The sequence below is a fragment of the Panthera tigris genome, chromosome B3, assembly GCF_018350195.1.
Source record: "Panthera tigris isolate Pti1 chromosome B3, P.tigris_Pti1_mat1.1, whole genome shotgun sequence".
NCBI lineage: Eukaryota > Metazoa > Chordata > Mammalia > Carnivora > Felidae > Panthera > Panthera tigris.
Genome location: NC_056665.1, coordinates 143,755,601 through 143,772,537, shown reverse-complemented (window position 1 = coordinate 143,772,537; position 16,937 = coordinate 143,755,601). Strand labels below are relative to the sequence as shown.

Below are 16,937 nucleotides of genomic sequence, written 5' to 3'. Positions count from 1 at the left end.
AATTGAGACAAGGACTCCAATTTTTCTAGAGACAACATTCAGCTGTTAAGATGTATTTTTCTCTCTTTAGGACAATGTATTTTCAGTATTTCCAGCTTATTACTTCTTGTAACATGGCTCTATGTCTGGGATCCACCTGCCAGACAAATTCAGAAGTTTCTCTGTCACCAACAAATCATTTCAAATAACTTCTAAGACATGTCCTTCCCTTAGAGGCCATCTGGGAATCCCTCTTAACTCCTGATTAGTGTGAGCCTTCTTTCATATTCATTTTCTACTTGGAAACCTAAGAATTCTCCAGCATCAGCCTGTGGCACATAAGGGACAAGGACAAATGGACTCTTTGTGCCCACTTCCTAGATCCTGCTCATCCAAACAACTGGGCCAAGTAAACACACTACTATTCAATTATAAATACCTGGAGTATGCATTCTTCCGTATCTGACAAACTTTATTTCAGACCTGTCAAGGACCGGCAGAGCATAGAGGTACACTACCTTGACTTCCTTCCACACCGATTTGCATGCTGGAATAATTATGCCAAACTGTGGCACTAGTTTTCCATTTCCTTTTCTGTAATAACAAAGACCTACTAACCCACCACGCTTTGCTTTAAAAGCTAACTAACAAAACCAGTACCTACGTGTCGGTCTGCGCTCTGTGAGAGCAGGGTGGAACCGAGCCAGCCCCAGGAATCAGAGAACTCCCAGGGGGCGTGGTCACTGCCCCCCTCACACACACCCTACTGCCTCCGCTCTTTTAATACTCCAAAAGGTGAGGAAAAAATAACTGACAGAAAAATCCCCTATGCAAAAACCCCAACTCTGCGGGAAGGAGGGTGGGTCCCTGTGAATCACCCACTCCTCCTCCTCTTGAAATGCAGCCAGGTGAGTGATTTCTCAACCAAAGACGGCCAACATAAAAGGACACAGCACTGCATGGACACCTGAGGGCACCTGCGGGGAAACAAGGCAACAGGAACCGGCACTCGAGAGTGGAGGGGCAGGGAGGCAGAGGGAAGAACGCACAGGCAGGGCGGGCCCCAGTCCAGAGGAGAACGGACACTACCTGTGGGCAGGCAAGTTCTTCTGGGAAGAGGCCCACGGGAAGGCTACAGCGTCTGGAGCTCAGGCAGGAAGGGCAGCGCAGAGCCTGCTGAGGAGGGATGCTGTATTTTCCGGGTGCAGTGGGAAGCCACTGAAGGGTTTTCAGTGAAGGGAGGGAGGCAACCTACATTTCTAAAAGGCTTCAGTGACAGCTACATGGGGGGGGGGGGGGCGGGAGTGACCTGGAGTGACCTGGGGCAAGTGGAGAGACCAGTCAGGGGCCACCAGCACCGGCAAGAGGCCCAGAGCTGGCTGGGGACCAGGGAGGTGTGGAAAAGCAGGATGCAGGATTGAGTGCCACAGACCACAGGCATGGAGAGGGATCAAGGAATGTTCCCCAGTGATCTGGTTTAAGCAACTGAATGTGGGTAGAAAGGATCGAGAGTTCTTGTGGACAGGCTAGATGACAATCATGTGAGACCAAGTAGCCTCAGTTGCGTCTGATCACTCCTGCTCGGGACTCACGGACAGAATGCCTCCTCCTGCCAGGCCCTCCTAAGCAAGCTCCTCCAAGGCCAGCTACATCAAGGGCTCCGCTCTCGACTCGCCCCCTTCCCACCCATCCTGCTCCGTTCTGGAACCAGCATATGGACTTCCCTGTCTGTCCTCCAGCCCTGCCTCACCATACAGGCTTCATGACAGCGGGAAGCGGCCTGCATGGTGTCCTGCTGTTTCCCTGACACTTAGAACAGTGTCTCGCACACACTGGGAACTCAGTCAATGGTTTTTAAGTAAATACATGGGGCTAAAGCCCCTGAACACGTGAAGACTGTCTGGAGTTAGATGGGTGAACCTCCTTGGTTTATGTTCGATTAGATGAACTTTCCTTTTTTAAAAAATTTTTTTTAATGTTTATTTATTTTGAGAGAGAGAGCCAGCAGGAGAGGAGCAGAGAGAGAGGGAGAAAGAGGATCCCAAGCAGTTAAAGACAAGTCTGGGGAACTTGGGAACCACAGCTGGAAAATTCTTTTATTTTTCTAATGGTACCTTCTCAAAAATTCCCATCCTGCCAACCAGTTTCAATGTCAATTGTGATATCTCACGAAGGGTTTATTGAAATGGACTGATGGACATTTGGGCTTCTGTCCAAGGCAATCTGACCTCCCAGTTCCCTCTGCTGACTTTAATACATACTTCCAGTAGAACCTCACTGTGTTAAAAAGATTTTTTTTACTCCTTAAGATCTCATTTAATGACTAAAGATTGAATTTTTATAGAAAGTATCTCACCTTGCAAAAATATTAAATCTGAATAGTCATACATCCCCTGGAAATCAAGAAAAAAACACCTCTGAACGTCTACACCAGGTCTCACAACCTTAGCACTACTGACGATTTAGGCCAGATAATTCCATCACGGCGGGATGTCCTGGGCATTGTAGGACATTTACAGCATCCCTGGCCTGCACTCACTAGATATCAGTAGCATTCCCCACCCACCTACCCCTCAGCAAGTTTCTGGGCATTGCCAAATGTCCCCTAGGAGACAAAATTGCCCCCCCCCCCCATTGAGAACCATTATCCCAGAGACCACGTGGTCTTTTCCTATTATTAATGCAATCAAGGAAATGGATCAAATTCTAAAAATACTCACTTAAAAATAACTGGCCCAAATTACATCCTATAGTGAAACCGAAAGCAAAACAGGTACTTACACAGGCGCACAAACCATCCTGGTAGGGTTCTGAACCATGACATCAAGAAATGCTAACATTTCCTCTGGAGGGAGTCTAGGTCTAAACGTGAGAATCTCTCGAAGGACGGCCTCACACCCCAGATGAGGGAACTCATTACCAAGCCTCTCCATTTCTACAGGATGAATGGAGATCCTGCAGGTAAAAATGCCTGCACTGACCAAAGCCCTTCAGGACACACACGAAAGCACGGCCTTGTAGAGTTGTTCTTACGTGTGTAAGACTGGGTCGAACCACGAAAGCGGCTGAATGCACGCAGCTCCCTGGTACCTCCTCAGGTCTCCCTGCTCATCGGCCGGGGTAGAGGCCAACGGAAACCTTGGGCAGTTATGGCTTCAGGCCCCAAAACATCCTTGAGGAAGGCTTGTCCGTTGTCTGGGGGCTACCTGTCCCACCAAAGGGGCTTCAAGCACCACAGAATTCATGGACTAAGAGCAGCTACAGTCTCATGTGGGCATTCTCTTCCACCTATCACTGTTTTTATGCACATTGCTCTCAACAAAAATGTTAATAAGTGTTACACGCTTGAAATCGCTGGAGACATTTGTGGTACCAGATTTCCACATCAGTTTACCACAGAGCTTTTGAGGTCGTACCTTTTCCCACCCATCTCAGAACATTCACACGCAGGGTGTGCATCCAGTGAGTCTCTCGGCCTTCCAAATGCCCCGGATAGGACTGGTGATGATGGAATCCAGAGCAAAATTTTTGATAGTAAGATCAAAACTAGTTGCCAATTACCTAAATTATCTAAACCAAAAGGCACCAAATATACATGTGGAGCAAATACACCCTTAAGGGCCAAAAACAAAAAACAAAAAAACCTGAGGACGAGTAATTAAGGGATTAAAGGTGTGTCAATTTCAACAACAGATTCTGCTCTGCCCTCGGAAGGTCGGAATCTCTTCTTGTGCTTCTCAGAGGGCAGTGGCATGCAAGGCAGCCATGAGAATAAGTGGCACATTTCCTTGTCCTGGAGGGTGAACTTTGATAGATTTTTAGAGGTTTGTAACATTAGAACAATCTATATAACAAAATGTAAAATTCATGCTAACTTCTGATAAAACAGATCACAAAAACCCTGTGTTCAGAACAGGCTGCTTCAGGGGCACTTGGGTGGCTCAGCAGGTAAAGCACCCACCTCTTGATTTCCACTCAGGTCATGTCGCAGTCTGTGGGATCAAGCCCCGCGTTGGGCTCTGACAGCACAGAGCCCTCTTGGGATTCTCTCTCTCTCTACCCCTACTTACTCATGCTCTCTCTCAAAATAAATAAACTTTAAAAAAAAGAAAAAGAAAAAGAAAAAAGAGCAGGCTGCCTCAGAATGCTGCACTTGTGAGTCACGTGTCCACTCTTCTGTCACTGGGGGCCTCGCGGTGGGAAGCTTGGGACCGCTGATGATTGTCATCCACTACTGAGCACCGAAACCAGCCCAATTATTTCCCTAACCCAGCTCCGTCATGGATCAAAGGAATCCCGAAGAATATCAGAGAAACCAAGATTCTAAGTCTCCACAGTGAAAAATAAGGAAAGGAGGAGGGGGGAGCTGTTCATAAAAGTACACAAGTAAAAATGTCTCCAAATTTTTAGCCAAATTTTAAAGCCAACTTTATAGAGTCACCTACTCCAAATCAAGAATTATATCTATGCATGTTTCTGTGGCACACACAGCAGTCGTCAGACACTTAGAAACGTCAACAGAGAGGTTGAGAGAGACCAGAGACTGACCAGAACCACAATGCTGTGAGAGAGCCCGAGCTACAGGGTCCATACCCTTAACCACCACACCACACTGCCCCCAGGACCACCCTCTCCCCGCACCAGGCTGCACTGGAGGGTGAAAAGTTGAGCACTAACATTCCAAGAGCCCATCATCTAAATTTTTTATCTTTATTTTAGAGAGATCAAGCAGGGGGCAGAGGCAGAGGGAGAGAGAATCTCAAGCAGGCTCCACGCTCAAAACAGAGCCCAATGTGGGCTCAATCCCATGCCCCTGGAACCTGAGTGGAAATCAAGAGTCTGGCGCTCACGACGGAGTCACTCAAGCGCCCTGCAGGAGCCTAACATTATCAGCATAAAGGTCCTTCATACCCACAAGAACCCCACGTCCTCGGAGCACCTGGGTGGCTCAGTGGGTTGGCCTCCCAACTCTTGATCTTGGCTCAGGTCATGATCTCACAGTTTGTGGGTTCGAGCCCCACGCCGGGCTCTGTGCTGACAGCTCAGAGCCTGCTTGGGATTCTCTCTCCCTCCTTCCCTCTGCCTTTCTCAAAATAAATAAATAGACTTAAAAAACAAAAAAGCCAGAATCCCACCATCTCTATAAAAGCTTGCCAGGATGGTCAGGCCAGGCCTCTTGGCTTGAAATGTTATTAAATGGTTCTTCTTTTAAAAAACCTTCCACATTTTCTCTTTCTAGGACTAATTTCTAAGCTCTCGGTCAGCAGGGACCATGACATATGCACACTGCCACTACCGTGACGTCCAGCCCAGATACATGCACAGGGTGGATGATGGATACTTACCTGCAGATTCAATTTACTTATGATTTATGGAAAATACTGGATTATTGGAAGAATAAAGTCTGGTATGCCAAATATAAAGGTGCTGGGAAAACAAAGGAACCAGATGGGGAGTATAAACACACAAATGGAAGCATTACAAGGGAATTAATAGCTGCATTTGCTGGATGTCTGCTAACTGCCAGGAGTTTTACATACACCCTGACCTATTAATATGGTATACGCTGACTCCCTAGAACTATCTCCTCAGCTCCATAATCTCTTAATCCAAAACCAAAGCCAGATGTGTTCAGAATGTAGAGTTTTGAGGGTTTTAGGAAGGAAATGCGGTGTATGTATATCACGTACTACTCATGCTCCCAGTGAAGTCGGGAACAGCACCCATAAGAAAACACATCCATCAAGAGTCTGCAGTGAAATGCAGGAATATTCACACTAAGTGGGGCAGAGAGTACGCGTAGCATCACATCAGTGTGGCTCAGGTTTTGGCACCGAATGTATGACGAGACCACTCCATTTCAGAGGCGCCCTCTGGGGCTTCCCAGTCGCGGCTGGGAGCTGGGTGCCCGCATTACTGTCCTCATTTCATGTGCAGGGACCCGAGGCTCAGGAAGGTCAAGAAACTTGCTCAAGTTCACGCAAGCCGAGGAGAGGCAGGCTTTGGAACCTTGCTTCTCTGGCCCGAAGCCTGCATGGGGCTTCACGCACGTGAGCAAGCCCATCCCGAAACCCTGAAAAGTCTACTAGGGTGCAGACTGGGAAGCAGCAGGCCTGAGGGAGGGCCTGTGACCCTGCATTTCCGAGGCACGTGCAAAGGTGCCGCTGATGGAGTCGTCCTCTGTGGAAGAAGTGAGCTGCTTCCACTAAACCCCAGGCTCTCAGCCCTGGCTGACACTGGGTGTCAGCATCCCCTCGGGACTCTACAAAGATAACCATTAAATCTGATTTCTGGGGTCTTAACGGGCTGAAATCATCTGAAGTTGGTCTCCAGCTTCTGTGCTTCTCTCTAATAATTGTAATGTGCAGCCGGGATTCAGAACCGCTGACATGAAAGCATTAAGAGAAAAGAAATCAACACTAAAGCAAGACTCGGGAGAAGGCAGCCCCGCAAGCCCCGTCAGGAGCTGCAGCGCAGTCCCCGTGCTCCGCCAGGGGGTCTGGGAGGCTTCCGCCAGTGACCAGGAACTGTGACTAAATGCCTTAGGGATGGAGTATCCCAGCCATCTCTGGCTCTGTGGGCATCCCCCTTCCCCACGAAACCACCGAAACCCGAGACTCACCACACCAAAGGCCAAGTCCCACTGGACGGCCACCCACCAGCGCGAAACAAGGAGGTGCCACTGCCTGCCAGCTGACAGAAACAAATACTTACTAGAAGACTATGTGAAAAGAAGTTCTAACTTTTGTGCCACGGCTACACGACGGTATGAACTGATGAGCTGAGTGGAATCTGCACACATCCATCAAGCTGTGGATTTTAAGTTATGCTCACTGAATCCTCAGATCGAAAGGGACATTAGAGGTCAAGCAGCCTGCTCCTCCCACAGATGTCCGCCGGCCTCCACTGAACACACCCATCAAGAAGGACCAGGAACAGGGGTGCCTGGGTGGCTCAGTCAGTTAAGTGTCTGACTTCGGCTCAGGTCATGATCTCATGGTTCGTGAGTTCAAGCTTCACACGGGGCTCTGTGCCGACAGCTCAGAGCCTGGAGCCTGCTTCCGATTCTGTGTCTCCCTCTCTCTCTGTCCCTCCCCCCACTCGCACTGTGCCTCTCCCTCTCAAAAATGAATAAACATTAAAAAAAAAAAAAAGGAGGACCAGGAACAGGCCTTCCACAATGCAAATGTGCCCCCTAATGCCACCTGAACTCAAATTCTGCTTCCAAAATTCTAAGTCAGCCACCATCTTCCACTGCCACTATAGGGCCATTTCTGGTACGACACGAATGTGTTCCAGCCAGCAACACCCCGTCAGTTCTCTGGAGAGGCTAGTTTGGTAAAATCCCTCATGAAAACTGAACAAGAGTCCTATTCCAACTGGAGCATTAGCTTGCCGACTTACTCATCCTGTAACCTGCACATACACGCACCCCCCCACCCCCCGCTTTGGGTTCTATTGCTTTGCAGGCCATACAGGGATCCTCAGGACTGCCACCACCTAGATTTCAATAGACCAGAGAGTAGTTGCCTAGAGCCTTGGGACCACAGCCCCAAACCGAGAAGGGGCCGACCTTCACTGCCAAGGATCCAGAAAGCAGGGAATCAAACCCAAAGAGGATTATTCTCAAGCCTTAAGATCTAACAGAATTTGCCTTGCTAAGTTGTGGAAGTGCTTTGGACCTGCCATCCAGTCCTTCTTTCCTAGTTCTCGCTTTTGGAGCAGGAACAGCTATCCTGTGCCTGCCCCCACCATTGTACTTTGGAAGTGGTTTCACAGGTTCACAGCTGAACAGGAATTTTGTCTCAAGGTGAATCATACCTCGAGTCTCACCCACATTTGATTTAGATGACATCTAGGTAAAACTTTGGACTTTAGAGGTTACAACTGGGACTAACAGACTTTTGGGCTGTTGAGATGGAATGCATATATTCTGCATGTTAGAAGGACATGAATTTGAGGGGTGGGGGGCAGAATACTACATATGGTCTGAATTATGCCCCCTCAAAATTCATATGGCAGAACTCTAACCCCTACTATGGTGGCATCTGGAGATGGGCCTATGGGAGGTAATTACAGGCTCTAATAAGAAGAGACAGTAGAGGGGCGTCTGAGTGGCTCAGTTGGTTAAGCATCCGACTTCGGCTCAGGTCATGATCCCGCGGTTATGGAGTTCAAACCCCTCATCGGGCTCTGTGCTGACAGCTCAGAGCCTGGAGCCTGCTTCTGATTCTGGGTCTCCCTCTCTCTACCCCTCCCATGCTCTCTCTCTCTCTCAAATATAAATAAATAAACACCAGAAGAGACAGAAGAGAGCATGCTTCCTGTCACTCTCTCCCCTCCATGTGAGGACACAGTCAAATGGCAACCATCTGCAAGCCAGAAGAGAGCCCTCACCGGAAACTGAACTGGCCTGCACCTCATCTTGGGCTTTGAGCCTCCAGAACTCTGAGAGATAAATTCCTTTGTACCAGCCTGTGGTACTTTGTTATGACAGCCTGAGCTGGTTAATACATGCCTCTTTCATAAAGTATAATGTTCTAGATTGAAACGCACAGTCTGAATTTTTTGAGAACACAGAGAACGTCTCACTTAGTATCATGCACGCATATCTACCTAGCATGACTGGCATCCATGAAATCTCTATAAAAGTTTGCGGCACTAAGCTGACTTTGGTCAGTGTTCATTTATATGTTGCTTTTCCTTATACATATACTTAATAAAAACGTGCAGAAAAATACCGACCACCTAAATACACGCTGAAACAGTCAATGTCTGATGGACATATCCTCCACCTTCTCTTTTCCAGGTTGAAAACTGCAAGTTCCTTTAACCTTAAATACCATCTTTTGTGTTTCTGGTGAATTTTTTAAAGCTGATTATTTTACCTTCACAACAGCCATGACACCATTATCCCTATCTGCCATGAAAGGAGATAGGGGTTTCAAAGGTTGAACTTGCTCAGGGTCTCAAAGGCTGGTGGGGCCTAGCCTGCAGGCCCCCGACTCCTACGTAAATCTCTTCCCTCCACCGCAGGGAGGCCACCAGCTCTACCCAAACTTTCCAGCCCCTGGCTGCCAACAAGTACTCTTCCTGCCTTCTCCCATTCTATGTAATTTAGAAACTTTCACATTTGTAGTGTTACACTTAGAAGAACAGAATGTCAAAGTTTTAAGAGACTTTTACTATATGCAGAATTGGGACCTCTATGAAGAGGCCTCACAGACAACTGTTTCAGGTGAAATATATAAGTGACTAAAACCTGATGCAGTTCCCAAGAACCGTAAGACAAAAAGCGAGGGTAACTATCTTAATTCACCTTAACACAAAGAAATGCCTCGTTTACATGAACCAGGACAGGGGAGCCAGACAACATGAACAACTGTGTGAAATGCCGCTGTCCTGTCCCCATCCTCCCTGTCTCGGTTTCCACCCTCCCCAGTCCTCTAGTTTCATTACCCTTCTTCAGCCCCTATGCTGGTCACCCCCAGGCCACAGTCACCACATATGGTGTAGAGAATCTTGGAGGTAATGGTGAATGAAAAAGGTAAAGCAGCAACCCCCAAGATTTGCAGAGAGTAATCATTCTTTCCTTGATGATATGCCAGAAGTCAGCACACTTACAGAGTTCATAAAAAGAACAGAATGAGGAATGGGCGTGCCCGCGTGTGTGTGTGTGTGTGTGTGTGTGTGTGTGTGTGTGTGTAAAACTTGACTGCTGTAGGGAGGGAGACAAAACAAGAGACTCTTAAATATGGAGAGCAAACAGAGGGTTACTGGAGGGGTTGTGGGAGGGGGGATGGGCTAAATGGGTAAGGGGCAGGAAGGAAGCTACTCCTGAAATCATTGTTGTACTATATGCTAATTAATTTGGATATAAATTTTTGAAAAATAAATAAAAAAAAAATTTGACCGCCGTAAAAGTGCTCAGACCATCTAGACCACAGGCTCTTGACCTCAGGCATGACAGAAGGGGACTCAGGAACTCCCAGGACTCCCTGAAATTTCACGCACCTGTCACTTCTGTGTATCACCCATAAAGACGCTGACTCCCTTCATTCATGCCTACTTTGGACAGGAGGTCAGATGCCCAGCAGTGACGGGTGTTGAGGAACAAAGGCGCAGTAAGCTTGGGAAGCTCACCCAGAAGCCGGCCTCCTGGCCAGGGGTACTGGAATCACAACCCTGTAGCAGGCGGGGCTCTGGGGGCTCTGGGAGCTCCGGTGCGGGTGCGGGTGCAGGCAGAGGGCGCGTGAGGGAACACGACACAACTCGCACAGCTCCTCCCTCTCCACCCTCATCAGCCCCCATACAGAGGCAGATTTCTTGTTTCATTATTTAAATTCACTCTCACTCTTCTATGACCTCATCACACTTGCTTGCTCAAATAGTGTTGCAACAATCAGCTGAGAAAGGCTGAGAAAGCACAGTTTACAGAAAATGAGATTTCCATGTTACAACTAACGCATACACACCTCCTCACATGCTGTCAAATTATCCCACACTTTTCTACATAAACAGCCGTAACTTAATTCTAATAAGTCTCTAGGGGTTTTACTAGAATGATCTAGGGTGAACAACAGGAAATTTAGGATATGTAGGCTTACCAATATTTTCTCAATGAAGCTTTTTTTAAGAACAGAGAGAGAGAGACGGGGCACCTGGGTGGGTCAGTCAGTTGAGCATCTGATTTTGGCTCAGGTCATGATCTCGCGGTTTGTGAGTTCGAGCCCCGTGTCGGGCTCTGTGCTGACAGCTCAGAGCCTGGAGCTGCTTCAGATTCTGTCTCTCCCTCGCTCTCTGCCCCTCCCCCACTTATGCTCTATCTCTCTCTGTCTCTCAAAACTAAATAAACGTTAAAAAATTTTAAAAAAAAAGAACCGAGAGAGATAGAAGCTTAAACTCCATAATACTCTTTAAAATGAAAGTGAATTTTCAAGTAATTTTTAAGACGAATGAATAGGAAGGGAAAATATATAGACCCAAGGTTGTACTTGAAAAACTGACAGATGATCAAGGATTTCTGCTGATTAAATAAATAAAACATACTTTTTAAATGTTTGTGTGTGTGGTTATTTTTTAATTTATTTGAGAGAGGGTGAGTGTGAGTGTGAGGGACAAAGAGAAAGAGGGAGAGAAAGAATTCCAAGCAGGCTCCACGCTATCAACTTAGAGCCCAACGTGGGGCTCAAACCCACGAACCATGAGATCATGACCCGAGCTGAAGTCACGAGTTGGACACTTAACCAACTGAGCCACCCAGGTGCTCCAAACATATATTTTACTACATTTTATGAATTACCATTTTATGAATGGGTGTATTTCAAAATTTTATTCATGAATTCTTGGTTCAGAAGACAGAATGCATTTTCTCACAGAAAACAGGTAACACAGCAGTTGGGGTTTCCATTTTAGCCCGCAAAAGCCTGTCTTATGAAGCATATACAACATACACTGTTGATAGCACTGGAATCAAACCACAACATGTGCAGTGGGTTAAAGATGGCCACAAACAGACACTCCTTTCAACAAGAGATAAGCAATGTGTCTCCTCTCCCTAAACCTGGGAGTACCTCGCAGGTTCTTCGATCAATAGAACATAGTAGGAATAACACTAACACTAATCTGTCAGCCTCTGCTTCCTCTCCTAAAAAACTCATTGTAGGAATCCTAGGCTGTCATGTAAGAAATCCGACCACCCTAGCAGAGAGGCCATCTGCAGAGGCCCTGACAGTACATGGAAAGGAAGAACCACTAAAAGCTAGGCCTTCCAACCATCCAGTCATGGGAGCATAGCCATGCTGGACCTCCACACCAGATGCCAGATAAACACCAGTGAGTGACCTTGGCTAATGCCACACAGAGCAGAAGAATCACCCAGCTGAACCCTGCCTGATCAACCCACAGAACCATAAGATCTAATAACAGATTACTGCTGGTTTAGGTCACTAATACTTAGGGCAGTTTGTTATTCAACTATCATTATCCAGAACAATCTGTGGCTTTTTCACAAAGCGACAGGCACATCTCTCTCTTGTCCTGGCATCAGGAATAGTGTTCATTCTCCACTGGTAGAAACAGAGTTATGGTGGTAGTATCAGCCAGGATTTTCCCAGTGATAAGCTATGACGGGCAGCCTTGTATTGTGGAGGTATGTGGCATGATCATCGTCATCCTGTCTGCCTGAAAACTCTCCTAAATTTTTCTATACATGGAAGAGAGGACAGGTTTCAAAATTCTGAAGAAGCCTATGTCCAGTCAAAATGCAGTTGGTAACCTGATACAAAAGCCAGACAAAGATACCACAAAAAAACTAAAAACCCATATCCCTTATGAATATAGATGTAAAAACCTCAACAAAATAGGAGCAAATCACATATAACAAGACATTAAGATGATTATACACCGGGACAAAGTGAGATTTATCCCAGGAAAGCAAAGGTAGTTCAACATGCAGAAATCTATTAATGTAAAACACCACACTCAGAATAAAGAGGGAAAAAACCCACATGATCCTACCAATAGAAACATAGAAAGCATCTGACAAAATTCAGCATCCTTTCATGATGAAATGCTCAGCCAACTATGAATTGAAGAGAACGTCCTTAAAATGAAAAGGGCATTTCTTTAAAACAAAAACAAAATAAAACCCACACCTAACTTCATAATCGATGGTGAAAGATTGTATGTAAACTTTCCCCTAATACCAGGAACAAGATAAGGATGTCTGCTTTCACTACTGCTATTCAACACTCTAGTAAAAGTGCTAGCCAGAGCAATTAGGCAAGAAAAAGGAAATAAAAGGATAAAAGGAAAGAAAAAGATAAACGATATTTGTACATAACATGATTCTATATATAGAAAATCTACATACATGGAAAACCCCCCTGGGGCACCTGAGTGGCTTGGTTAAGTGTCCGACTCCTGGTTTTGGCTCAGGTCATGATCTCACAGTTCTTGGGTTCCAGCCCCGCATCAGGCTCTGCACTGACAGCACACAGCCTGCTTGGGATTCACTGTCTCTGTCTGTCTGTCTCTCTCTCTCTCTCTCTGTCCCTCCCCTGCTTGCTCATTCTCTCTCTCTCACAATAAATAAACATTAAAAACACTTTTAAAAAATCCCCAAAACTACTAGAAAAATAATAACCAAATTCAGCAAAGTCTGGGTATATGGTCACCACACGAAAATCAATTGTGTTTTTATACACTAGCAATGAAAAATCTTAAAGAAAATTAAGGAAACAATTCTGTGTACAATAACATCCAAAAGAACAAAATACCTGGGAATAAATTTAACCAAGGAGGTAGATTTATACATTGACACTACAAAATCTTGCTAAAAGAAATTAAAGATGTAAATAAGTAGAAAGACACCCACAGTCATGGATTCGAACACTTAGCAGTGTTACAATGGCAACTCCCCAAAACAGATTCAATGCAATCCCTATCAAAATTCCAACGACCTCTTTTTGCAGCAAGAGAAAAACTGATTCTCAAATTAACATGAAGCTGCAAGGGGTCTCAAGTAGCTAAAGCAATAATGAAAAAGAAAAATAAAATTGAAAGACTCATACTTCTCTTACTACTTCAAAACTTTCTACAAAGCTACAGTAATCAGAACAGTGTGCCACTGGCAAAAGGAAAGACAGACTGATAAAACAGAACTGAGAGTTGAAAAATAGATTCAAACATCTATGGCCAGCTGATTTCCAACAAAGGTACCAAGACCATCTAATGAGGAAAGAACAGTCTCTTCAACAAATGGTGCTGAGACAAGTGTATAACCACATACAAAAGAATGAAGTGGGACTCCCACTTCACTTCATATACAAATATTAACTCAAAATGGATGGATTAAAGACCTAAATATAAGAGTCAAAACTATATAACATAGGGGTAAATCCTCATGACCTCAGATTTGTCAATGGATTCTCATATTTGATACCAAAAGCACAAGCAAAAGAAAGAAAAGAAATGGATCAACTGGAATTAACAAAAGTAAGAATTTTTGTGCACCAAAGGACCTTATTAAGAATCTGAAAAAAAGACCTACAGAATGGGAGGAAATATTTGTCAACCATATATTTACTAAGGGTTTAATATTCAAAATACATAAAGAACTCCTGGGGCACCTGTGTGGCTCAGTTGGTTGAGCATCCGGCTCTTGATCTCCACTCAGGTCATGATCTTGTGATCTGTGAGATCAAGCCCCATGTCCAGCGCTGTGCTAACGGTGCAGCGCCTGCCTGGGATTCTCTCTCACCCCGCCCCTCCCCCACTCATTCACTCACACACACTCTCTCTCTCTCTCTCAAAATTGAAACAGATTAAGTATATATGTATGTGCGTGTATGTGTACATATATATATATATATACATACACATGTGTACACATATGTACGTATGTGTGTATGTGTATATATATATATATACGCACACATACACGTGTGTGTGTGTGCATATATATATATATATATACACACATACATATATATAACTCTTACAATTCAACAACAAAAAGATAACCCAATTAAAACATGAGGGGCGCCTGGGTGGCGCAGTCGGTTAAGCGTCCGACTTCAGCCAGGTCACGATCTCGCGGTCCGTGAGTTCGAGCCCCGCGTCAGGCTCTGGGCTGATGGCTCGGAGCCTGGAGCCTGTTTCCGATTCTGTGTCTCCCTCTCTCTCTGCCCCTCCCCCGTTCATGCTCTGTCTCTCTCTGTCCCAAAAATAAATAAAAAACGTTGGAAAAAAAAAAAAAAAAAAACATGAGCAAAGGGCTTAAGTGCACATCACTCCAAAAAAGATATAAATTAAAAGATGTTCAGTATCACTGGCCATTAAGGAAATACAAAACTACACTGAAGATACTACTTTATATCCACTAGACTAGCTTAGATAGATAAATGTTGCAATGATGTACAGAAATTGGAACCCTAGGACGTCTGTGGTGGGAATAAGTTAAACACAGAATTATTACCATATGACCTAGCAATTCTATTCCTAGGTATTTCACCCAAGAGAAATGAAAACACATGTCTACACAGAAACTTACACAAATTATTCATCATAGCCAAAAGAGGAAAACAATCCAAATGTCCATCGGTGGATGAATGGATAAATAACTTGTGATATATACACAGGATGGAATATTATTCAGCCATAAAAAGGAACAAAACACTTATACATGCTGTAATTTAGATATACCTCAAAAACCAAGTGAAAGAAGCTAGACATTCAAGGTCACCTGTTGTATGACTCCTTTTATATGAAATGGCTAGAACAGGCAAATCCATAGAGACAGGAAGCAGATGAGAGGTTACCAGGGGTTGGGAGGAAGACAGAGTAAGGAATGATCACTTAATGCATAAGGTTTTTTTATGGGATGATGAAAAAGGTTTGAAATTAGAGAGAGCTGGCGGTTGCACAACATTGTGAATATGCTAAATACCACTGAAATGTACATTCTAAAACGGTTAATTGTATGTTAATGTGAATTTTGCCTCAATAAAAGAAAACGTGGTTAGGCTACAGTGTACTGATTCATCCATACAAATACCTGAGTACCTACCACACTCCAGGCGCTCTCCTAGTACACGGGTTAAGATGATGAACAAAACTTTTCTGTTACAAATTTAGAAAGCAAGGTAAGAGACTAGAGAGTGAGTGTGGACTATTTTAATTAGGGTGTTCAGGGAAGACCTCCTGAAAGAAGTGACATTTGAACAGAGATGAGAACGAACTGAAGAACATTATTCTGCTAAATAACAGAAAAAATAATCTACTGAAATTAAAACATAAATTTTAATTTATCAAAAATCATCACAGGCAAAAAATTCCTTTTCTACAAATCATTTTACTCTTTATTATGAGTAATTTCTTTATGGTCCAGTAACACGCTGCTTCTACACTTACCTGCAGGGTAGTCTCCCAGGGCCAAGCCACACTCCCAAGACAACCTGTCATTCCCCTTGCTAACAAGGCAGGTTTTCCCTTTAGGAAATCACTCAGGAAAGGAAAGAGGGAAAGGAATTAGCACTTACGATATGCTGGGTTCTCACATTCACTCACATTCTCACTTCTATTCCTCACAATTACCTTTCCATGGCTGAGAAAAATTAAGGTTCACAAAGGATAAGTAAGCTAAACGAAGGACCAGAATTCAAATCAGGCCTGATTTCAGACCCATACTCCTCCCACACATAAATGTCTCATTGTTACTGAGTGCATCTTAGGCCACACCGAAAATATGATGAAGTGACCCTGTCCTTGAGAAGCTTGTCATCTCAACACTAGAGACACATCCAAGATGCACCAGAACATTCCTCAACCTGAAGAAGGCAGAACAGGCTCCAGGAACATAAGGCCCTTGCTATCCAATACCATGGCATGCACCCAAGAAGTCTAACTCATGTTAAGAACTAAGGAATCTACCCTGTATCACTCCAGGAACCTGACCTTGTGGCCTTGGGGCCTAGATGTGTGCCAGTATTCACAACCCTTCCTGGAGCAGGTACAGATAGATGTCCATGAAACAAGCCTCCCCCCCTCAACCCAGCCATCACTGACCCTTCCCAGTTCTGTGTTCAAAACTTTACAGTGGTTCTAGCAGAAGAGCCACTTAAAATCTTCTCCAAAAGAGTCAACAACATCATTTCCTCGCTAATTGTGGAGAAGGCTTCTTTGCCTTTAACTTCTATTCCCATAAGTAATCCGTAGTCATAATTAAATTCCAGATGAATGGGTAGAAATTTGTGCTGGACTGCAAGCGTTATGCTCTCTACAGAGTGACCAGGCACCGGGGACTTGTTCACCACTAACAAGCTAATGCTTGTAAAACCTTATAAAAACATAATGACTAAACACTATCATTATTACTTGACTACCCGTTTAAATGCAAATTAAGAGAGGGAAAGGGGAAAGAAAACACATTAGTAAATCAGGTTTGGGACTGCTAC

At 44.8% G+C, this 16,937-nt stretch overlaps 1 protein-coding gene across 10 annotated transcripts in view; it reads right to left on the bottom strand.

Annotated features, from left to right (window-relative positions):
• TRAF3 (TNF receptor associated factor 3) overlaps window positions 1-16,937 on the bottom strand; it is a 132,483-nt gene that overhangs the window by 93,920 nt on the left and 21,626 nt on the right. For 2 of the 10 annotated variants that reach the window (XM_042990633.1, XM_042990635.1), the window contains exon 1: window positions 9,994-10,590. The exons of 6 other annotated variants lie outside the window; for them this stretch is intronic. The gene's annotated coding sequence lies outside the window, so the exon portion shown is untranslated. Of the gene's footprint in view, window positions 1-9,993; window positions 10,591-16,937 lie in introns of those variants that run through there. 2 more of the 10 variants (XM_042990634.1, XM_042990637.1) reach the window with 1 other exon arrangement.